We start from the raw sequence: 25,833 nt of genomic DNA on the forward strand, positions 1-25,833 counted from the left end.
AGAGAGACAATAGTTTCCTGTAGGCAAAGGCATCAGACAGGAGTGTGTGTTATCTCCCTGTTTGTTTCATCTGTATGTAGAATATATCATAAGAAAAACGGGGCTCTGGCTGGTGGCTCAGTGGAGAGAGCATTGGCCCAGTGTGGATGTCCTAGGTTCTATCCCCAGTCAGGGCACACAGGAGAAATGATGCCCTCCCCCTCCTTCCTCTTCTCTCCCTCTTCCCCTCCCACAGCCAGTGGCTTGAATGGTTTGAGTGTTGCCCTGGGTGCTGAGGATAGTTCAGTTGGTCCGAGCATCAGCCTCAGGCACTGAGGATAGCCTGGTTGATTTGAGCATTGGTCCCAGACAGCGTTGCCTGGTGGATCCCAGTCAGGGCGCATGCAGGAGTCCGTCTATCTCTCCTCCTCTCACTGGAAGGAAAGAAGGGAGGGAGGGAGGAAAAATAACTGGGCTAGACTCAGAGGAAGGAGTGAAAAATTGATGGGAGAAATATTAATAGCTTAAGATATGCAGATGACACCATCTTACTGGCAGAAAGGGGCAATGATTGTAAATGACTTCTGATGAAGATGAAAGAAGAAGGTGCCAAAGCAGGGCTGCACTTGGATTGGACATCTAGAGACACAAATCATGACTGTAGGAGAAATACACAACATTAACATAGAAAATGGAGACACTGAAATTGTTGAAGATTTCGCTTACCTTGGTTAACTTATTAATTCACATGGGGACTGCAGCCAAGAAACCAAAAGAAGACTGAACTCGAAGGGCAGCAATGGAAGAGTTAGGTAAGATCACCAAGAGCAAAGATGTGTCACTAGAGATCAAGGCTAAAATCATCCACACCCTCGTATTCCTAATTACTATGAACAGATAGAAATTTGGACAGGGAAGAAGGCTGATAGGGAAAAAAATGATCCATTTGAAATATGGTATTGGAGGAGAGCTCGATGGCTATCCAGACCTCCAGAAAGACGAAAAAGCCTGTAACCTTGCTGGAGGAGAAAGTGACAAAACTGAAGCTGCCCTACTTTGCGCACATCATCAGAAGACAATTCTTTCAGAAAAGACAGTAATGCTGTGAAAACTGGAAGGCAGCAGGAGAAGAAGGAGACCAAATACGGATGGATTGACTCTATGAAGGAAGCCGTAGGCATGAGTGGATAGGAGTTGAGCAGAGCTGTTCAGGAAAGGAAGCCATAGGCATGAGTGGATAGGAGTTGAGCAGAGCTGTTCAGGAAAGGAAGCCATAGGCATGAGTGGATAGGAGTTGAGCAGAGCTGCTCAGGAAAGGAAGCCGTAGGCATGAGTGGATAGGAGTTGAACAGAGCTGTTCGGGAAAGGAAGCCGTAGGCATGAGTGGGTAGGAGTTGAGCAGAGCTGCTCGGGAAAGGAAGCCGTAGGCATGAGTGGATAGGAGTTGTGCAGAGCTGCTCGGGAAAGGAAGCCGTAGGCATGAGTGGATAGGAGTTGAGCAGAGCTGTTCAGGAGAGGAAGCCGTAGGCATGAGTGGGTAGGAGTTGAGCAGAGCTGTTCAGGAAAGGAAGCCGTAGGCATGAGTGGATAGGAGTTGAGCAGAGCTGTTCAGGAAAGGAAGCCATAGGCATGAGTGGATAGGAGTTGAGCAGAGCTGTTTGGGAGAGGAAGCCGTAGGCATGAGTGGATAGGAGTTGAGCAGAGCTGTTCGGGAAAGGAAGCCATAGGCATGAGTGGATAGGAGTTGAGCAGAGCTGTTCAGGAAAGGAAGCCGTAGGCATGAGTGGATAGGAGTTGAGCAGAGCTGTTCAGGAGAGGAAGCCGTAGGCATGAGTGGATAGGAGTTGAGCAGAGCTGTTCAGGAGAGGAAGCCGTAGGCATGAGTGGGTAGGAGTTGAGCAGAGCTGTTCAGGAAAGGAAGCCGTAGGCATGAGTGGATAGGAGTTGAGCAGAGCTGCTCAGGAAAGGAAGCCGTAGGCATGAGTGGATAGGAGTTGAGCAGAGCTGTTCAGGAAAGGAAGCCATAGGCATGAGTGGATAGGAGTTGAGCAGAGCTGCTCAGGACTCACTCAGAGGGTCACCGGGAGTCAGGACCAACTCAACACCATGTTGCACACACAGTGGAAAGAAAGGTTTATTTAAATTACCAATTGAAATACATTTTTAGAACACTCAGGTACACCTGAAGACATCAAAAAGCCATCATTATGTGGTCATATTCAGAGGAAAAGGGGTGAAAAAAAGATTGGAAAGAATTCATTTTCTCCTTGCTCCGAACTTGTTTGTATGACTGAATTAGTAGTTTAAAATACTGTGTATGTGTTGCCCTGTTTTACTTTCTCTCTTTGTGTCTCTTTAACTACGAACTCTGAGAAATAAGTTTAAATGTGACACCTCTGTGTGTCCCTAACAGTCTCCAGCACGACGTCTTACACAGAGAGACAGTGCAAGAGATCTTTGTTGATTGCTGGATTGAAACTGTGCATGGTGCTCAAATGAGCTTGCTTTTTTAAATTTTTTTTATTCAAGGAGTTTGCTGACTGCATAAGCATTACTATACTCAATTTCTTTTTTGGACACTGAGATTAAAGATGACTGAGTGAATTGTACCCTTCTTCCGGTAGTTCTGAATACATTATTGATTAGGGGCAGAACTGACTAGCATAAATGTCAGGTGAAGATTTTCTTCCTCTCTCTTCCCTTGTGTGGTTTTGGCAGGAGAAGTGAAGGACAATTTTCAGGCCTCTTCAAGAGCTGCGTGATCAATAGTTTCTGGTAAAATTAATATCCTCTTCCAGACGAGAGCACCACAGGGGCAGGTCTGGCTGTTCCTTGTGCTGCTTCCCCTGTTCGGCCCACGGGCGGGAGTCACCTTGTTCTTGGTTCGGTCCCGGCCCCGCCCTGGCTTGTCTGTAACTGTCAGTGAGTCATGGCCACCTTGCTGGCACCCCTTTTTCCAGTTGTGAAAGAGAAATGAGTTGCTACCAGATGATGTCTTAAAGTGCCTCCGACTTCTGGAATGGAAGACCCTCTGGAAACACAGAGCACTGCTGTTGCAGTCAGTGGGCTCTTTGCATGGTAACTCACCCCTCCACTCCCCTCCACCGGCTCTTTGCATGGTAACTCGCCCCTCCACTCCCCTCTACCGGCTCTTTGCATGGTAACTCGCCCCTCCACTCCCCTCCACCGGCTCTTTGCATGGTAACTCGCCCCTCCACTCCCCTCTACCGGCTCTTTGCATGGTAACTCGCCCCTCCACTCCCCTCTACCGGCTCTTTGCATGGTAACTCGCCCCTCCACTCCCCTCCACCGGCTCTTTGCATGGTAACTCACCCCTCCACTCCCCTCTACCAGCTCTTTGCATGGTAACTCGCCCCTCCACTCCCCTCTACCGGCTCTTTGCATGGTAACTCGCCCCTCCACTCCCCTCCACCGGCTCTTTGCATGGTAACTCGCCCCTCCACTCCCCTCCACCGGCTCTTTGCATGGTAACTCGCCCCTCCACTCCCCTCCACCGGCTCTTTGCATGGTAACTCACCCCTCCACTCCCCTCTACCGGCTCTTTGCATGGTAACTCGCCCCTCCACTCCCCTCTACCGGCTCTTTGCATGGTAACTCGCCCCTCCACTCCCCTCCACCGGCTCTTTGCATGGTAACTCGCCCCTCCACTCCCCTCCACCGGCTCTTTGCATGGTAACTCGCCCCTCCACTCCCCTCCACCGGCTCTTTGCATGGTAACTCACCCCTCCACTCCCCTCCACCAGATTTCCTGCTGAGGTAAGTAATGTGGAGTGGGTTTTCTTTCTTCAGCTTTCAGTTCTTTTTGTGTGTGTGTCTGGCCTTGTAGATGTGCTGAATAAATGCTATAATTATAACCCTCTTTGACAGCTCTGTAATTTAATTGTAATTCACTCTGAGCATCTTTTTAAGACAATGATGTGTATTGAAGATGCAGCTGCTCCAATCTCATCTGCTAAACTGACAGGAATTATTGGAATCATAGTCCCAGCAACTGTGGGAACTTCTGATCTATTCAAGGCCAAATCCAGGGATATTCTTCACAGTGTGTGTGTGTGTGTGTGTGTGTGTGTGTGTGTGTGGCCACTTTCTGTACTCTGGTTCGCCAAAGTGGCAGTGTGGTATTTATTGGCCTTTGTATAAATTAGTCAAGTATTCTGAAGTGGAAAAACTCTTGGGTTTATTTTCTGCAATAAGCTGCTTATACCTTCCGTTAACGTTCAGAGGTAGCCCCTCTATTAACCTGAAGTTGATTCCTGCCGTCACTGGTGGGAGTCGGGGGTGGGTTTTGGAACCCATTAGTCATCAGCTGTTGTATTAGTTTGCTAGGGCTGCCATAAGAAATGACCATGGACTGGGTGGCTTAAACCACAGAAATTGATTGTTTCATTGTTCTGGAGGCTAGAAGTTCAAAATCAATGTGCTGGCAGGGTTGATTCCTTCTGAGTGCTGTGAAGGAGAATGTGTTTCATTCCTCTTTCCTGGCATATGATAACCTCAGGTTATCATAGCATGTATGTGCTTAGACATGGTGCTTTCCCTGTATCTTCAAAGTGTCTCCCTTGGTGCGTGAACCTCTGTGCAGATGTCCCCTTTGTATAAGGACATCAGTCATATTGGATTAGGGCCCGCCCTAATGACCTTATTTTAACTTGATTACTTCTGTAAAGGCTCTGTCTTCAAATAAGGTCACGTTTTGAGGTGCTGGGGGTTAGTACTGCAACATATATGTATTTTTGAGGGGGATGCAGTTCAACCCACAACAGATGTCTATTTGAATATGCAGTAAATTTTTTCTTATAATGATTGCAAATAATTTGTGCCCTGAACTGTTTTTGGATAATTACAGGAAGACCTCACAAGAATTATTTATTTTAGAATGATGCTGTTCCTTTCATTTCTTTTGGGCTGTAACACAGAGTAATTAAATCTACAGTCTTTCCTTGCATCTGGCCAAGTGCTTGTGGTGGAATCCGGCATGCTTTTTGACCTTTACTGCCCTACATACAGCTTACTGAATGTCAGATACTAGGAAAAAATCAATGATGGGAGGTCAATGCAAACTGTGTAACTGGTAGATGAGTTGAAAATGAATTCGTGTCATTGAAGATGAGTAACACAGGTCTCCTCGCACCCTCAGTTCTTTCCCTGCCCCCACTTCTACTCCACGCTGCAAGAAGGAGTATGAATAGAATTCAAGAAGATGCTCCTGGTATCGGGAAATTCCTCTGAGGATTCTGGTGTCTAGACCACGGTTTATTATGAAACAGAAATTTGAAAACCATATCTAAAATTAAGGAAATAAAATGGAAGGAATGGGAATTGCCTGATGTGACAGAAGTAACTGAATTAGATAGTAGAAAAGCAGACTGATCATTGTTTTGCAGTTAACTAACATGATCTTGGACACTAACTGAATAGTGTGGGCTTCGGATCGCCTAGTGGTCTCTCAGATAGTTTCCAGTTTGAAGTCCTGTGATTCCAGTGTTACTGTTAGATAGTAATGATATAGGTCAGTGCTCAAATATATGTGTTGGGTGAAGTCTTAAAAGGTGTTGGGTAAGAGATTCAGCATAATCTGCGAAAACATAAGTGATAATTCAGTGCATTGAGTGTTATACTGCATGCAGGGAGGTGCAATGAGAAAACTACGGAAATTTGGTTGTAAGAGATATGAGAAAGGAGCATGGAAGATTGTATTTGGGTGCAAACAAGAAAATGCTCATAAACCTTGCATAGAGACAGTAAGCAGGCAGGTACCGGTGTGTGGGGGGGATGCGGAGGGGGGGGGTGTCTGCTCCAGAACTTGGATCATCAGCCACACCTACATCTTTACCCCTTTCCTGTGTGTTTCTGCAGCCAAATCGTTACTTTCCCCATCGACCCATATATCCTGGACAGACATGCAAGAAAAAAGCAGTAAGACTGCAGGCTTCCTTTGCTTTCTAGATGAGCACAGGGATCTAATTAGTAGCACTTGTGATGTCTAGTTTCTGCACTTATGACCAACTCGAGTCTATAAACAAGCTCTTTGAGCTTCACTCTGCTCCCTAGAAAACAGATGGTGGGCTTTTAGTTGGTAAAAGCCTGAGGGAAACTTGCTCTTGTTTGAAGGAGTCAGCTAGCCTGCTGGCGCCTGCTGAGGAGGAGCACAGCCTGGCCGCAGCTCTTGGTATGCTGTGCGAACACTACGGATGTTGATTTCAAGGACCATCTGGAATGAAGACGAGCCGATAAATTCATTTCAATGGACTAGTAATTTTTCTCTTTTTTTGCAAGCCTGATTTTTTATATTCTTTTTTGGAATCCTTTTCTTTGAACTTAGGACCTTTGGAAAAGGAGTTGGATTGGCCATAAGGCATGATTATCTGTTTATTAAATACTGACTAGAACAAATAATAGTTGCAACATGCTGTGACATGCAGTATATTATGTGTTTGAACAAAGCACTCTGTGAGCCTTGTGGAAGGGGGAAGTTAGTTCTACTAGAGGAGCATGGTCCCTGGGACTTCTGCTGGAGCAAATGAGGACAGGATGCCCGAAGGATGCAGCATTTTGGCCATATCGGTAATTCAGAGGGGATTGGGGTAGAAATTTGTAGTGAAAAGTGACGGCAAACCTCTTGAAAATCTGTAGGTTAGGCTAGATTACGAAAGATGTTAAATGTTGTGCCATGCTAGGCAGTTGGTCTTGATTCTGTAGGTAAGAGAGAGACACTGAAAGTTTTTTCTTTTGAGGAATAATTGACATATAACATTATATTGGATTCAGATGTACAACATAATGATTCAATATTTGTATACATTATGAAATGATCGCCACAAGAAGTCTGGTTAATATCTGTCACCATAGTTAACAATTTTTTTTGTGTGTGATGAGAACTTTTAAGATCTAATTGCATAGGAACTTTCACATATGCAATACAGTATTATTGATTATAGTCACTGTGCTGTACATTACATCCCCATGACTTACTTATTTTATACCTGGAAGTTTGTACCTTTGACCCCTTCACCCATTTTACTTATTCCTCGCCTCTGGCATTCACCAATCTGTTCTCTGTATCCATGAACTTGGGTTATTTTTTTTCTTTTTTTAGATTCTATATCGAAGTGAGATCATAAAGTATTTGTCTTCCTCTGTCTGACTTATTTTACTTAGTATAATGTCCTTGAGTTTCACCTTGTTTAAAATGGCACCTATGTTGTTGCAAATGACAAGATTTTCTTCTTTTTCATGACTGAATAGTATTCCATTGTAGATGTATTTGTGTATATATGTGTGTTGCACACCACATTTTCTTTATCCATTCACCATCAGTGGACACTTAAGTTGTTTCCATATCTTGACTATTGTAAATAATGCTGCAGTGACCATAGGGATGCAAATATCTTTTTAGATAAGTGTTTTCATTTTTTTCAGAAGTTTAATTTTGTTTTCAGTTTCAGAAATGGAATTGCTAGATCATATGGTAGTTGGTTTTTATTTTTTTGAGGAAAGCCTGGAAAGTTTTAAACATGCATTTTAGGAAGATCATCCCAATAGCCATGTGGAATATGGTTTGGAAAGTGCAAAATAAGTCAGGAAAATAAATCTGGAAACTGTAGCAAGACTCCAGTGAAAAAGTAAGACACATTCCTTTAGTTTGGGGGCTCATTATTCTTTGCATGCTATTAACCTCTTCAGTAACTTCTACACAGGAGGTTTTATCATGGTCATTACAAGTTTAAGAGCTGCTGTTTTTTCTTTTCAAATTCATTGGTTCTTTAACTTTTCTTTCTTTCTTTAATTTTTAAATAGGTAATAAATTTCCATGGGCCAAAAATTCAGAAGCTTGAAAGAAATAAAGTGAAGTCTCCTTTCCACCACATTTCTCATGCCAATTTCTCCTGCTCCAAGATACCAATGTTTTTAGTTTTCTCTGAATCTCTCTTAAAAAAAAAATTATGAATATACCAGAATATATTAATCTATATTCTTCTCGCCCTAATAATAAATATGTATACCAGACATACTCTTCTTGCTTTTTTTCAGTATTACACCATGAGTGTGTCCTGTAGTCTTTCATAGTCTGATTTTGCTGTTTGCATTCTTGAAGTGTAGTTTATATGTTTCTCTGTTCTCCATATTTTCTTTAAATTGGTAGTTGGATCGAGCCAGGTGCTATCACATTTAGATTTGATTTTTTTTTTCAAGATTACATCATAGGCGATGTCTTCTTCCATTTCTAACGTTTTAATCTTTGCTTCACTTAGAGTTTATCTTGGTGTATAGTGTGAGCATGATTCCAAATTTCTCTTGTTCCAGTTATCTCTCCAGCTATCCCAAAAACATATAGTATTTTGAATGGTCTGTCTTCCTCACTGGTTTTAAAATGCCATTCATATCATAAATCCCCAAATGTATTTGAGTCTATTTTGGGGGCTTACTATTCTGTTCTATTGATCTATCTGTATATTCATGCAGTAATGTCATAGTATTTTAATTATTGAGACTCTATAAAACATGTTAATGTCTGATAGGGCTAGTTTTCTTTTATTACTCTCCCCCCACTTCCCAGAGCTTTTCTTACTTCATTTTGATTGTAATTGGCATTTGACTTCTGGGTTAAGTTAAAGAGAATGATATCTCCATGGTGTCATTTTCCTACCCAAGACCAGGGTGTGCCTTTCCTTCGGGCCATTTGCCTGTCCTTTAAATGTATCTTGAAGTTTTCTCATATATTTTCTTCACATTTCTAGTAATGTAATTCCTAGGCGTTTTGTTGTTTTGGCTGTTATTATAATTGAAGTCTTTTTATCCATTACACCTTCTGTTTGTTGTTTATGAATGGCCTTGATTCATACTCCATCACATTTGCTAAATTCTCTTCTGTTTTACTAGGTTTTCAAGGACTTTCTTGGGTTTTCCATCAGATCATCTATAAATAGTGATAATTTAACCTACCCTTTTTCAGTCTTTTATCCATATAATTCCTTTGTTTTGTGTTGGCTAAATCTTCTCCTTTCTTAATCCCGATTCAAATCTGTTATTTCCTCAAATAGTTGCTAATACAGTACTATTTTGCCACCTAGCTTTTGGCTTAAATCCAGCTTTTCTGGCACCAGCAGGCAGCAGGTGACAGACCGGCTCCTTTGCCCTGGAGCTGGGAGCTAGGTATAATCAACTGGTACCGGATCTGGAGAGAGCTGGGAGTCTGAGGGTGCAGCCTTAGGTCATGCCTTGCAGTCCCAGCCTAGACTCTCCACACCCTTATTCTTGTAAGGAAATTGGGTCAATAGCTCTTCATTTGTGATCTTCTCACAGCATTGTGAGTTTTTAAATAAAGACATCTTGATGAAATATTTATCTTTTATGGCTTTTTCTTCTTGATCCTATCTTCTTTCTTCTTGCCTCCATTTTTCTCTGCCTTCCTGTGCCCTTTCTTCTTACCTCTCTTTCATTTATTTCTGTCTTCTCTCTCTTCCATCTTTCTCTTTCTCAGGTAGCCCATATTCTTTGTATTATATTTGGTTTTGAGTCGTGGTGTGGTTAAATTCTTTTTATAAAGGAAAATTCTTACCGCTGGATTTACCATGCTTTGTTGGGTAGTAGAAATATTTAGGACTTTCTTTTAGCGCACTGTTGTGAAATGAAGACAAGAAGTTTTTAATTAGTACCGTGGAAGCGTTATGTCAAAGTCTACCTAATGTCCTCTTGGACCTTTAGCAAGTCCTTCATGATCAGAACATTAGTTGTTGTAAAACAATTCTTTGAAGTTGTGCTGAGTAATACAAAGCAGCCTTCCTTCTTAGCTAGTACTTATTCTTGGAAACCATATCTCAAAGCTCTTGGTGAGACAAAAATCCTAATCATGGAGAAGCAAGTATGCTAACTGCTCATGAACTTTCTTATCTATTTAGACATTGCTCAATGTCGTTAGAAAATAGAACACATGCGTGGATGTGGTAAAGCAAGATGGCTTTATCAGATAGCAAAATGTGAAGCTATACAAAGCGGACCCTTCTTATCTATCTATAATCTTGTAGGAGAACATTGGGCTTTCTACGAAGGTTGGAATCTTATGCTTCATAAGCACAGAAACCACATCTTAATCATCTTTGAATAAGATTATGACTGGCCCAGAGGAGGCATATTATAAATATTTGATGATTTGGTGAATCAAACCAGATCAGATTGCTATAGTCTGAATGTTTATGTCTTCTCCCAGAAATCTGTATGTCGAAATCCTAATGTCCAACATGACAGTTTGGGGAAGCGGGGCCTTTGGGAGGTGATTAGGTCATGAGGCAGAGCCTTCATAAATGGGATGATGAGTGCCTTTATAAAAGAGACCTTAGAGATACCCCTGCCCCTTCCACTGTGTGAGACTACGATGAGAGGGCCCTCACCCAAACGTGCTGGCACCCTGAGCTCAAATTTCCAGCCTCTAGTACTGTGAGAAATAAATTTCTGTTGCTTATAAGCCATCCAGTCTCTGGTTTTTGTTATAGCAGCCAAACAGACCAAGATGAAGACCAGCCTGACCTGTGGTGGCACAGTGGATAAAGTGTCAACCTGGAAATGCTGAGGTCGCCAGTTTGAAACCCTGGGCTTGCCTGGTCAAGGCACATATGGGAGTTGATGCTTCCAGCTCCTCCCCCCTTCTCTCTCTCTGTCTCTCCTCTCTGTCTCTCCCTCTCCTCTCTAAAAAATGAATAAATAAATTAAAAAAAAAAAGACGAAGACCATTCCATCAAATGGGCACTGTTTTGTTTTAATCTAGGCATTTTGGCATGAGATTGGTGGTTTAGGTCACCTTCTAGTCTTGGCAATCCACTGCAGAATGACTCCTGAGAGTGAACAAAAGAGAAAAGCAGATAAAAAAACTATGAAATCAGTTTTCTTGGCTCTTTTGTGTTGGTTCAATTAACCTCCATTCTTTAGTAGCCCCAGGGGGCTGTAATGCAATAATTTCATTATGATGATTCTGAGCCAGGAAAGAAAAAGAAAAGAAAAAGATTAAATTATATTTTATATACTCTTGCTAAGAGATACTTTATGAAATCCATTTAAGAAAGGATTCTACTGGAAGTGGTAAAATAAACATAATGTTCAAGGATATACTTTTGTAAACTCAGAAAGTCGACTACTTTTTTATGAGCAGATAAGAAAGTTGTGGCTCTAACTACTTTTACTGACCAATGTATAAACACTTTTTTTTAGCAAGAGGAATAGAGAGAGGGACAAATAGGGACAGACAGACAGGAAGGGAGAGAGATGAGAAGAATCAGTTCTTCGTTGCAGCACCTTAGTTGTTCATTGATTGCCTTCTCATATGTGCCTTGACCAGGGTATTCCAGCCGAGACAGTGACCCCTTACTCAAGCCAGTGACCTTGGGCTTCAAGTCAGTAATCTCTGCGCTCAAGCCAGTGAATCCACTCTTAAGCTGGTGAGCCCATGCTTAAGCCAGCAACCTCATGGTTTTGAACCTGGGTCCTCTGCATCCTCTGCTTCCGAGACCAATACTCTATTCACTGCATCACCACCTGGTCAAGCTAAACAACACGTTCTTTTTCTGCCCTAACATTTCATAAGAACATGAGCATTAGGGAATAATCATAGCTGGACAATGTGCAAGTGCTAGAAAACTTCAGACCCAAGACACAGGAATGGATAGAATAATCTCAGCATCACAAATAAATACAGTAAGACAGAATGGTCAAGTGATGGGTTCATAGGCCAGAGCAATGGATTGTCAGTAACAGAAGGAAAAGGTCTGGCCTTTCCGAATCTACTGATAGTTTCTGGGTCCTCCTTGCCAAAAGTTGCTTTGTGATCATCTTGTAAGAAGCAGAACTAGATTTTAGAGCAGAAGTCAGCAAATGTCTGTACAGGGTCAGATATTTTAAGGTCTGCTGCAACTACTCCACCTCTTAGTGTAAAAGTAGGCATAGTCAGTGCTTACGCAAAAGGGTGTGGATATGTCCCCATAAAACTTTATTTGAAAAAGACAAGAGTGGAATTTTGAAATGAGTGCCATTTTCCATGACCAGGAACAGGTGTCGTATATCATACACACAAACTGTTTTAGAAGATAACTGTTTTCTAGGACACAGCCCACCAATGACTGCCTAATCACTTTCTCTTTTTATCTCCCTCTTGCTCTCTGTGTCTCTGAGGGGCTACTTACCCTCCACCTGTGCTCCGTCCTAGCCCAGTGTTGAAGCTAGTCTTCTGCCTTAAGCAGGAGACATACACAGAGTGTCGGCTCAGCCCGCTGCCTGGCTGCTTTTCACTGGTACCCAGTTTCAGGTTTTAAAACCCTATTTGCAAGTCCTCCTGGTACCCCAGTTCCTCTAAGACTAAAATTCTGCCATATTCTCCTTACCCACATCATTTCAGTGACAATTTTTTTATATAATGCTAGACACTGTATTGAAAGAAAAACAAAAAAAGTCATTACTTTGTTATTGAGTACCTACCCTGTTCTAAACATTGGTACATGCTTGTGAGTAAATGTATATGGTGCCTGTCTTTACCACCAACAGGTGTGGTCTTTAACAGAAACCAGACTTTAAGACATTAAACAATTAAATATAAAATAATTTAACTCGTGGTATAATATAATTTAACATCTCTGTCTTACTAAAAATTATATTGAATATAATTAAATGTGAAAATGTGTGATTCAGACATAAATTGCTTTTGTTGGAAAATTATATCTACTAGACCCTTCTTGAGCCCTGAAGACTAAATAGAACTGACTACAATGGAAGAAAGGAGGACATTTTAGGTGAAAGTGCTGTTACGAACAAGCAGCAAGTGTATGTCGGAGAGAAGGGCGAGAGAAGGGTAGACAGGGAAAGGCGCCAGGTGGGGCGTCTCTGAGGCTGTGCAGTCTATCAGGACAGTAAGGGACATTTGATGGTGTTTTGTGTGGTTAGTGGAAAGTAAGTTGTAGTAAAAGAATGATGGACTGAAAACCAGAGGTTCAAGGTTTCCATTTTGACCCCTATTAACCATGAATTCTTGGAGTCATCATTTACAGTCCTGGAGTCTAAATTTCTTTATCTGTCACATGCAAGCACCCATCACAGAGATGTCGTGAAGGTAAAATGAGAAAATAGATGTGAAACATGTTTTCAAAGTCATTAAAAAAGTTCTCTATTGTGTCAGAAAGCGCGGGGATACTATGACAGTGGTGAATCAGGATGCATACGCGGGTAGGTATGAGCCAAAGGAATGTAAGGGGAGAAACTAGACATAGGAGCTGAGCTTGTTCCAGTAGCACGTGAATGGGCAGAAAAGGGCTGGTACTGTGCTGTGTGTGGTTTGGAGGAGTAACTCCAACACAACAGAAAATCCCCAAACTTAAGTGAACAGGTACCCTGAGGTTTCTTCACTGATACAAGTGCCACTTCATAATCATCATTACAAGCGTCAACTCTTAGAGAACGTGTGCTACCTTCTTAGTAATGGGAAACTTGCTTTTATATAAACTCAGCTGGGGGTGAGACGTGTACCAGATTTCGGGAGCTTGTTTTCACCCCCATTGCTGGCATTGATGTCTCTGCTGTGCAATTTCTCTCTGGATGTCTTACTGTCTCTCCATAATTGATGGAAAACAACTAACAGGATAAAACTTTGACCAATTACTGCCAGCAATAAAAATATCTTTTGGAAGAAAGAAAAACATGCCCTCCTGTTTGCCCATGCCCTGTGGGATTACTGCTTATTATTTCTGCAAGCCTTTTATCTTCTCTTTAAAGCTTGAAAATAATTTGCTTCCCTCACCATCTGTTCACCACATTAATTGCTCTGGGCAGGAAGAAGTGCCTTCAGTGTATATCTTTTCCTGCTTTTGATTTTTAAGTCCGTTACATACCTCATCTGCTTTATTGTTTAATTTCTTTTATTTTGTTTTGTTTAACTTCTTAATCTTCCTCTTATTGGTATTGGAAAATGTCTTTGGTGCCACTGAGGTTAGGTATAAAGACTGAAATAATCCTTAGCTCCTTTTTCAAGAAATATACATCGCTTTTTCTGTGTATAATTAACCCTGGTGGTAACCTCTCCTTTTCCAGTTGAATAACAGCCATATATCATTTGTTTGATTAAAAAAGTTGCCTTTAGCACTGCTGTCTCTGCTGGCCTGGGTGGGAGACAGGGGCATAAGGCATTGTTCCTGTAATTTGAGAGCATGGTGTTCAATTGAAAAACAGTGTTGTGTTGGAAAAGCTTAGACTCCATGTCAAAAGATCTGACTCTGCAGCTAACTTGCTTTATGGCCTTGCTTAAACTTCATTCTCTGGAAAATGAATGGATTGAATTGAGTCAGGGTTTTCTAACAGTGTCTCTTAAAGATTTTTGACATTTAGAACCTGTTTACCTTACAGGGCTAAGTAGGTAGGGGTCTGGCTATCGAGGCCTCTTCCCAATGTTCTAAGTCTCTTGCTTTTATATATTAGGTTTTGTTTGTTTGTTTGTTTGTTTGTTTGTATTGGCTAGAGAGAGAAAGAGGGATAGACAGACAGGAAGGTAGAGAGCTAAGAAGAATCAGTTCATAGTTGTGACACCTTAGTTGTTCATTGATTGCTTTCCCATTTCTGCCTTGACCAGAAGGCTCCAGCTGAGCCATAACACCTTGCTCAAGCCAGTGACCTTGGGCTCAAGCCAACAACTTGCGCTCAAGTCAGCGACCATGGCGTCATGTCCCATGAGCTGGTGAGTCCTCCCTCAAGCCAGATGAGCCCACACTCAAGCTGGTGACCTCAGGATTTTGAACCTGGGTCCTCTGTGTCCCAGTCTGATGCTTTATCCACTGTGCCACTGCCTGGTCAGGCTAATCTGCTTTCTGTCACAATATATTAGTTTAGATTTTCTAGAATATTATAATATGGAATCATACTGTATGTTTGTTCTCCTTTTTGTATGGCTTCTTTAAACAATCAAATTATTGAGAATAACTCAGATTCACCTGTTACAGCGTGCATGAATAGCTTTCCTTTCCATTGCCACGTGGAACTGCTGAGTGCTATGGATGCAGTCATGTTTGTTTATCCATTCACTGGTTGACACACATTGAGCTGTTTCCCTGTTGGGACTGCTGTGGATGAACATTCTAGTATAAGTCTTTCACTTCTCTTGGGTATATTTTCATTTCTCTTGGGGAAATTCCTAGGAGTGAAATGGCTGATATGTATACTTAACTTTGAAGAAACTGCCAAAGTGTTTTCCAGAGTTGCATCCCACCAGCAGTACATGGTTCCAATTGCCCCACTTGTCAACAGTTGGTATGTTCAGTCTATTTAATTTTAGTGAAGGTAATAGGTGTGTAGTGGTATCTCACTGTGCCTTAAAATATGCGTTCTTTCATAACTAATTTTGTTGAACATATTTCATGTGTTTAATTACCTTTTTAAAATTATTTTTATTTATTTATTCATTTTTTTAGAGGGGGGGAGAGAGAGAGAGAGAGAGAGAGAGAGAGAGAAGGGGGGGAGGAGCAGGAAGTTTCAACTCCCATATGTGCCTTGACCAGGCAAGCCCAAGGTTTTGAACTAGCAACCTCAGCATTCCAGGTCGATGGTTTATCCACTGCGCCACCACAGGTCAGGCTAAATTTGTATATCTACTTTGGTGAAATCTTTAGTTCTTTTCCCATTTTTTAATTGGGTGACTTGTTTTCTTATTATTTAGGTGCAAAAATTTTTATATAATTTAGACACAAATCCTTTATCAGATATATGATTTGAACATATTTTCTTCCCATCTGTGACTTATTTTATTCTTGTAACAGTATCTTCTGAAGAACAATTTTTAATTTTGATTAAGTCCATCTTGCCAATGTGTTATTTTATTGATCATGCTTTTGATGTTGTATTTAAAGGCATTTTTGCCAAGTCTGAGCTCTCAATGTTTCCTCTTTTCTTCTAGAAATTTATAGTTTTAGGTTTTATAGTTAGGTCTCTGTTCCATTTTGACCTCATTTTTATATATGGTGTGAGAAGTGGATCAAAGTTAATTTTTTGCATATGAATATCCACATTTTCTAGAATCATTTTTTGAAAAGGCTAACATTTTTTAATTAAACTGCCTTTCTTTACACCTTTATCAAAAATAAGTTGTCTGTATATTTATATATGAGTTGGACTCTCTATTCTGTTTATCTCTTCAACCTTCTTGTTTATCTTTTATCTATTTGTTTATGTTTATGCCACACTTCTTAATGACTGTAATTTTATGAGTCTTTAAATCAAGCAGTGTTATTTCTTCAATTTTGTTAATCTTTTTAAAAGTTGTTTTAGCAACTCTAGATACTTTGCATTTTCATACGAGTTTTAGAATCAGTCAATACAACAAAAAATCCTGATGAGAATTTGTTTGGGATTGTGTTGAATCTATAAAGGAAAAATTGACAACAATACTGAATTTTCCAATCTGTGTATCTGGAATATCACTCTGATTATTTAAGTCATCTTTAATTTTTCTCATCAGTGTCTTATAGTTTTTCAGTGTACAGGTCTTTTGCACCTTTTTTAGATTTATTTTAAGTAGGTTGTATTTTACAAATTGATGTTGTTTTCATCATTTTTCTGATTGTCACTATCAAATACAATTGATTTTTATATTGATCTTATATCCTGCAGTCTTGCTAGACTCTTTTACTAGTCCTAATAGCTTATTAATAGTTTCCGTAATTTAGTAAGTTTTATTGAGATACAATTCACATATTATAAAGTTCACTCTTTGAAAATATACCATTCAGTGTTTTTAGTACATTCAAGGTGTCATATAACATTGCCACTCTCTAATTTTAGAACATTTTCATCATCCCTCCCCCAAAACAAATGAATACCCTTTTGCAATCACTCCTCATTACTCCCCACTCCATGGCCCCTGGCAATCACTGATATGTTTCCTGTGCATTTAGTTTTGTCTTTTCCAGAATGTCACTTAAAAACACCCTTTTGTTACTGGCTTCTTTCAATTAACATGATGTTTTCAAGGTTCATTCATGTTGTAGCTGAATAATATTGCATTATATGAATTTTTAAATCAGTTGGACAATTTTATTGTGTCTACTCTTAAACTATTATCCATAATGCTGCTATGAACATTTGTATACAAGTTTTTATGTGGTGATTCCATTAATTTTAAACTCAGGTTGTTACAATAAAAATATTTTTTTTTGGGCCCTGGCCGGTTGGCCCAGTGGTAGAGCGTTGGCTTGGCATGAGGAAGTACTAGGTTTGATTCCTGGCCAGGGCACACAGGAAAAGCACCCATCTGCTTCTCCACCCTTCCCCCTCTCCTTTCTCTCTATGTCTCTCTTCCTCTCCCGCAGCCAAGGCTCCATTGGAGCAAAGTTGGCCCGGGCGCTGAGGATGGCTCCATGGCCTCCACCTCAGGCACTTGAGTGGCTCCAGCTGCAACAGAGCAACGCCCCAGATGGGCAGAGCATCGCCCTCAGCGAGCTTGCCGAGTGGATCCCAGTTGGGTGCATGGGAGAGTCTGTCTCTCTGCTTCCCCACTTCTCACTTCAGAAAAATACAAAATTTTCTTTTTGTAAAACAGAGAAAATAGTGAGAGAAAAAGAGAAGAGCATAGTATTGTCACTGATGAGTTAAAAGAAGAAGTGGGACTAGAAGTGGCCTCATAGGATGGGTCAGGTTATGTAAAAACATGGCGGGGGGGACAGTGTGGTTATTTCAGATGACAGGAGAACACAAGGGAGGGAAAGCACAGTGACTGGAGCCAAGGCTTGGTGCCAAGAAGTGGTAGAAAATAAATACTGTAAGTAGATCAAGGGCATGATGAAGGATCTTAAACACCAAGCAGAAGTGCATGGACATGGATATTCAGGCACTAAGAAGCACCATATGTCTTTAATCCACTGAGTAACATAATAATGTGATATTTTAGGAATACTTGTAGCAGTGTATACAATGTATTGAAATGTGGAGAGTTGTGAGAGGAAAATAGTTAAGTTCTCATAACACTATCAATAGGTTCTGCAACTTTAAGTGTAACGACTATAGTAATACCAGTTTTACCCTAGGCTAATTAATGTAAACCAGAGTTAAGTTTTTACAGTATCTCATCAACATTAGAATGAAACATTATTCCAGGACCTCCTATACTAGCAAGGAGAGTATTATATCATATTCAGAAGGTTTCCAGTGAAAGTGAAAGTAAGGAATAAGTACAAGTAACACTGCCTTAAGTATAGTAGATGTGCAATCCCAACAATTTCTTTTGCAAAAGTAGAAAAAAATCCATCCTAAAATTCATGTGGAATCTCAAGAGTCTCAGAATAACCAAAGGAATGTTGAAAAAGAACAGAGTTGGAGGTCTCACACTTTCTTATCAAAACAGTGTAGGGGTGGGGAGTTGGAAGAAGATGGCCAAAATGTCTAAACTTCCAGTTATAAAATAAGTAAGTACTAGGGATGTATAGTGTACAACATAATGATTATATTTAACTCTGCTGTATGATGTATAGATAAGTTGTTAAGAGAATAGAGCCTAATAGTTCTCATCACAAAGAGAATTTTTTTTCTTTTTCATTTATTGTAGCTATATGAAATGATGGATGTTAACTAAACCTATTCTAATTTTCACAATATATGGAAATCAAACCATCTGCTGTCTGCCTTAAATGTATACTGTGATGTATATCAATTATCTCAATGAAACTAGAAAAAACATACTATAAAGTTACAGTAATCAAAACGGTGTGGTACTGCCTGACCAGGTGGTGGCACTATGGATAGAGCATCAGACTGGGATGCCGAGGACCCAGGTTCGAGACCCCGTGGTTGCCAGCTTGAGCGCAGGCTCATCTGGCTTGAGCAAAAAGCTCACCAGCTTGGACCCAAGGTCACTGGCTCGAGCAAAGGGTTACTTGGTCTGCTGAAGGTCCGCAGTCAAGGCACATATGAGAAAGCAACCAATGAACAACTAAGGTGTCGCAATGAAAAACTGATGATTGATGCTTCTCATCTCTCTCCATTCATGTCTGTCTGTCCCTCTCTCTGACTCTTTCTCTGTCCCTGTAAAAAAATAAATAAATAAATAAATAAAAAACAGGAACTGGTATAAAGACAGACCTCTAGACCAACAGACTAGAACAGGAGTAGTCAACCTTTTTATACCTACCACCCGCTTTTGTATCTCTGTTAGTAGTAATATTTTCTAACTGCCCACCAGTTCCATAGTAATGGTGATTTATAAAGTAGGGAAGTAACTTTACTTTATAAAATTTATAAAGCAGAGTTACAGCAAGTTAAAGTGTATAATAATAATTACTTACCAAGTACTTTATGTCGGATTTTCGCTAAGTTTGGCAGAATAAATCTTTATAAAACAACTTACTATAGTTAAATCTATCTTTTTATTTATAATTTGGTTGCTCTGCTATTTGGTTGAGCAACCAAAATTTGGTTGCTCCGCAATTTGGTTGAGCCCACCATGAAAGCTGGAAAACCCACTAGTGGGCGGTAGGGACCAGATTGACTACCACTGGACTAGAATAAAGGGCTCAGAAATAAGCCCTTGTATATATGGCTATATGATTTTTAACAGGGGTGCCAAGACTATTCAAGGGAGCAAGGGCAGTCTTTTCAACAGATGAGGCTGGGAAAACTTGATGTTTAAATGCAAAGAAATGAAAATGGAGCTTTACCTCACATCATATAGAAAAATTAACTCAAAATGGATCAATATAAGAGTTAAAACTGTAAAACTTAACCAGTTTCACCCCAAGAAAACAACTTAAAAAACTATAAAACTTAAAACAAGAGGAAAAGTTTAATGGTATTGAATTTTGCAGTTATTATTTTTTTAATATTTAAAATTTTTTATTTAGATATTAAGTTTAACAAGGTGATATTGGTCACATAGAGTACATAGGTTTTGGGCAAATATCTCCACATCGTTTTTTTTTAAAATAATTTTATTTTAATGGGGCAACATCAATAAATCAGGATACATATATTCAAAGATAACAAGTCCAGGTTATCTTGCCGTTCACTTATGTTGCATACCCACCACCCAAAGTCAGATTGTCCTCTGTCACCTTCTATCTAGTTTTCTTTGTGCCCCTCCTCCTCCCCCTTTCCCTCTCCCTCTCCCCCCTCCCCCCGTAACCACCACACTCCTATCAATGTCTCTTAGTTTCACTTTTATTCCACATCATTTGGACAGTTGATTATGTTGTATACCCATCACCCAAAGTCGAATCATTCTCCGTCACCTGATTCTTGTACCTCTTTATGTCCCTCCTCTCCCCCATTCTCTCCCAGCTCCCCCTTCCCCCTCCCCCTGGGAACCACTGCATTCCTATTTATGTCCATGAGTCTCAATTTTGTGTCCCACCTATGTATAGAATAATATAGTTCTTAGCTTTTTCTGATTTACTTATTTCACTCAGCATAATGTTATCAAGTTCCATCCATGTTGTCATAAATGATACTATGTCATCATTTCTTATGGCTGAGAAGTATTCCATAGTATATATGTACCACATCTTTATCCAATCCTCTATTGAAGGGCATTTCAGCTGTTTTCATATCTCGGCTACTGTGAATAATGCTGCGATGAACATGGGCGTGAATGTGTCTTTACGTACCAATGATTTTGAGTTTGGTGGTATATACCCAGTAGAGGGATTGCTGGGTCATATGGTAGTTCTATCCTTAATTTTTTGAGGAACTACCATACTTTCTTTCATAGTGGTTGTACTAATTTACATTCCCACCAACAGTGAATTGAGGATTCCTTTTTCTCCACAGCCTCTCCAACACTTGTTATTATCTGTCTTGGTTGATAATAGCTAATATAACAGGTGTGAGATGGTATCTCATCGTAGTTTTGATTTGCATTTCTCTAATAGCTAGTGAAGATGAGCATCTTTTCTCATTGATTGACCATTTGTATTTCTTCTTGGAAGAAGTGTCTTTTCATGTCCTCTCCCCATTTTTTATTGGATTGTTTGTATGTTTGTTGCTGTGATTTCTTAGATATGACACTAAAAGCACAGTCAACAAAGAAAAAATAGATAAATTGGACTTCATCAAAATTAAAAACTTTTGGCCTGACCTGTGGTGGCACAGTGGATAAAGCGTCAACCTGGAAAGGCTGAGGTCGCCTATTTGAACCCCTGGGCTTGCCTGGTCAAGGCACATATGGAAGTTGATGCTTCCAGCTCCTCCCCCCTGTCTCTCTCTCTCTCTCTCTCTCTGTGTCTCTCTCTCTGTCTCTCTCTCTCCCTCTCTCTCCCCTCTCTAAAATGAATGAATAAAAATAAAAATAATTAAAAATTTTAAAAAAATTTTAAAAATTAAGAACTTTTAAGCAGCAAAGGATACTTAAGTTAAAAAATAGCTGGTAGAAGAGGAGAAAATATTTTGCAAGTCGTATGTCTGATAAAGGATCGATATCCAGCATATATAAAGAACTGCAACTCAATAACAACAACAACAACAAAAAAAAACCTGAGTAGAAAATGAGCAAAAGACTTAAACATTCCTCAAAAAAAGATATATGAATGGCCAATAAACACATGAAAAGATGCTCAACATGACTAATAATTAGGGAAATGCAAATCTAAATAACAAAATACTACTTTATACCCATTAGGATGACTGTTATATTAAAAAATAGCAACTGTTGATGAGACTGTGGAGAAATTGGAGCCATGTGCATTACCGGTGGCAATGTATAATGATGCATCTGCTTTGGAGAAGGGTATGGCAAATCATCAAAATTAACAAGTACCATATGCTTCAGCTATTCCACTTCTGGATATTTGCCCCCCCCCCCCCAAATGAAAGCAGGAACGTAAATAGGTATTTGTTCGCTCATGTTCATAGCAGCATGATGCACAGTAGCCAAAACGAGGAAGCAACTTAAAAAACCATTGACAGATGAATGGAACAGCAAAATGGGGTTTATACACAGCAGGGTGTTAGTCTTTAAAAGGAAGGAAATTCTGACACATGGGACCACAAGGATGAACCTTCATAGCATCATGCTAAGTCAAAGAAGGCAGTCACAAAAGGATAGATGCTGTATGATTCTACTTACATCATGTACCTAGAGTAGTCAAATTCCTAAAGACAGGAAGTAAAATAGTGGTTGCCTGGCCCTGCCTCAGGTCGGGAAGGAGGGAGGCAGGAATGGGGAGTTTAATGGATACAGATTTTCAGTTTGGGATGATGGAAAGGTTCTGGAAATTGATGGTGGTGTTACGTAGTTTTATCACAATAAAAATGTAGATGTGCAATAAGTGTTTGTTGAATAAATACCTTATTTCCCCATGTATAAGACACTCCCATGTATAAGATGCACCTTAATTTGGGGGCCTGAAATTTGAAAAAAAAATTACATAAAGTTATTGAACTCAAGTTTTATCCATCATAAAATTCATACAACTCCTCATCACTGTCAAAACTCTCATCCATTAGCTTGTCCTCATCTATGTCTGATGACGAATTACTGTCTTCAACAATGAGCACAAAAACAAATGCAAAAAAGCAGGGAATGCAAATAAAAAAATCTATAACCACTGTATAAGACGTACTCAGTTTTTAGACGCCAAATTTTTCAAAAAAGTTGCATCTTGTACATGGGGAAATACGGTACATGGTTGAAAAGTCAACAGGATTTGATGGGGCGAATGGAAGGTAGGGGTAAAGGCTAGAGCCCGAGGTACCATTGACTGAAATGGGGAGATGGCAGAGATGTTAATTAATTTGCTTTTATATGACTTGAATGAAGTGGAAAAGTTTTGGTAGACAAAAAACTTAGGTGAAATCTTAAGAGTGAAAGTATAGAAATGACCGTAGCAGTACTATTAAAGCCAGGGGAGCGCTCTGGTTTCCTCTCAGGCACGACTAGGGAATTAAGCCCTCTGCCCTCGGCCCTGCCCCCCAGTCTTACTCACAGAGTAGAGTCCTATTGTGTTTAAGGGCACAGTTTTCAACAGTTCATTGACAAATTTATATTTTCATGATAAAATAGACTTTTAAGGTGTCTACAAACTGTGGGTTGAAAATAATAATAAAATGCCTCACCGTATTTTCATTAGATAGGTAAAAAATGCAAGATTATAGGCTTGAAAAGACACAAAAAGAGTAGGGTAAGAAACTGTGAAAGCACTTAACTCATATCTGACCAGTGCTGTAAAGCAATAAATCTTAGGCTGTTTGTAAAGTCAGGGCTTTCATCAAAACCAGATAAGACCTACAGAGCCGAGCAACCTGCATTTGCATAACCACTAAAGGCTTCTGTTTAGGAAAAATGAAGTATTATGGGATTTAGAAACTTGCCTTTAGTGAGATATCTGGAAAGAGTATTTTGAAGATGAGTTTTGTTTCCTTAGGGGGAACAAGAAATAGATGAGCATTTTTAGTAGTGCTGCAGACTCATTAACTGCCAGCTCACATTCATCAGTACAGCTCAGTTCTTTGAGGAATGGAATTGCTCATTTTGAACAAAGGTATCAGACAAACCACTTCTAGAACTCAGTCACACAAGTATAGTCTCCCTGGACAGTGGCAGCAAAGTCCTAGCTGAAGGTCATCCTGCAGGTGCTCGGTGAGTTAGTTAGCCACTCCCATGTCCGGAAGTGCGAATTCACTGGCAGTATTCAGTTTTGAAAACAAAGGTCTAAGCAGCCATGAAGGAAAAAGATTGCTAGATTTGACCATATAAAATTTAAAACTTTTGTGCTGCAAACTATGCCATGAGAAAAGTATAAAGGCGCAAAAACAAAAAGCTTGCAACATAAGACATGTGGTTTATATCTTAAATATATAAAAAGTGTATAACATCTAGACCATTTTCTACCCATTAGAGAGAAAGAGAGAGAGAGACGGAGGGAGGGAAAATATGTTGCTGTTTAGGGTGCAGGGATTTGTCATCCATATCCATAAAATCTGCTGGTGGGAATATGAGCGATAGAACCTTTTTGGAAAATAATCTAGCAATGTACATTTTGGCAGTTGACTGTGTGAATATAAAATTTAAGTATACACTGACCCAGCAATGCCATTCTTCAGAACTTAGGTTACAGAAATAAAAGCATCATTCAAGATAAATGAACCAAAATACTTATTTTAGCACTGCTGATAGTGACGTAAAAGAAAAACTGGAACAACCTGAATGTCCATTAATGGGAGAAAGGTTAAATAAAATGATACAGCTATTAGAAAGAATGAGTTAAATCTACATCTATGACCCGGAGGAATAACGTATCTATGATATATTATGAAACAGAAAAGAAAATTAAAGAGTAATTTGTAGAGTTTCATTCCTTTTTGTTAAAAAGGAAAAAACAATCATTATGCTTTAGTATCTTTGTATAAATAAAGAGAGCCAAGCATGAACCAATAATGAGCATCATTAGTCTGTTTTTTTGTACCTAACATTCATTTATTTGCACATAAAGTCTTATAAAACATTATAAGAGAAATGGACTTTGGTGCAAAGAATTGGATTAGGGATCATTTTTGATTCATGACTCACCGTCTTGCCAGGAAGTGCAGCTCCACTTCACCACACTGCTGTGCGGCAGCCTGGCAATTGGCTGTAAATATAAAATCATATATTTAATCAGCTGTGTAGCTGAACATTTTAGACGGTTTCAAAACATTTTGTTTTATTAATAATGCTATGTAGCCATTTTTGTATACTTTCCAAATATTTTCTTAGTATTAATTCCTAGAACTGAATTTGCTGTTAAAAAATTGACTGTATGTACACCTATATGTATGTAGACAGATATACATATATAAATGTATAGAGATATAGGTCACTTTTATCCTAGCAATATGTATTTTTATATATTATATATAATAAGCTAGTTATTTGGTACTAGATGACAAACTACCTTAGAACTCTGTATCTATATATGTATACATATGAATAGGTATATAGATATCTTTTTAACCCAGCAGTATATATGTATATAATGTTCTAGTTACCTAGTGCTGCATGACAAACTACCCAGAACTTAGCACTTCAAACAATAGTGCTTATTTTACTTATGAATCTGCAGTCTGGGCAGGGCTCAGTTGCCATGGTTATTTCTGTCCCACTTGGTATAGGCTGGGGGGCTTGAAGGTAAGAGGCTGGAATCTTCCGAAGGCTTTCACTCACATATGTGGTGCTTGGGCAGGGCAGGGTCAAAATGCTGGGAGCTGGAACAGCTGGGCCTCCTCAGATATCTTCTTCCTTTTGGATGTGGTCTCTCTAGCATGTCGACTTCAGGGTAGTTAGACTTGTTACACAGCAGCATAGAGCATATCAGTAGAGCGCCAAGTGGAAGCATTGTCACTTTTTCTAGCTTAGCCTTGGAAACCATGCAACACTACTTCCATTATACAAGCCCACCCAGGCTGAGGAGGACACACAGGACTCCCTCTCACTGGAGGGAGAACCAACATTGTAGGAAGAGCATATGGGATGAAAGGTTACATTTGTGTGCTCATCTTTGGAAAATACAATCTCCATCATTCATTTTTTAAGATTTTGATACATATTGCCACATAGCCACTCCAAATATTGTACAGTGATACAAAGTGATTCAACGTTCTCTAAACTCATGCAAAGCTTATGTCAGGTAACTCAGCACTTTGAATTGATTCAAGTCATCTTTGCAACTAAAAAAAAAACTGTACTGTCGAATTGATAGTAAACACTTTGGGTGAATGTGGCAGTGATTAAAATAATTTGCCATTTGGAACTATGGTGGATTGAAAATAACATTCTTGCAGAAATGTAAAAAGGAACCCTGTGTGTATGAAGAAGATCTTATGTATATAATGTATCTTAGAAAAGCTCTCAGT

At 39.7% G+C, this 25,833-nt stretch overlaps 1 protein-coding gene across 3 annotated transcripts in view; it reads left to right on the forward strand.

Annotated features, from left to right (window-relative positions):
• The window catches only part of CRACD (capping protein inhibiting regulator of actin dynamics), a 270,250-nt gene that overhangs the window by 158,180 nt on the left and 86,237 nt on the right, over nt 1–25,833 (forward strand). The gene's annotated exons all lie outside the window — the stretch shown is intronic.

This window comes from Saccopteryx leptura, chromosome 5 (genome assembly GCF_036850995.1).
Source record: "Saccopteryx leptura isolate mSacLep1 chromosome 5, mSacLep1_pri_phased_curated, whole genome shotgun sequence".
Taxonomy (NCBI): domain Eukaryota; kingdom Metazoa; phylum Chordata; class Mammalia; order Chiroptera; family Emballonuridae; genus Saccopteryx; species Saccopteryx leptura.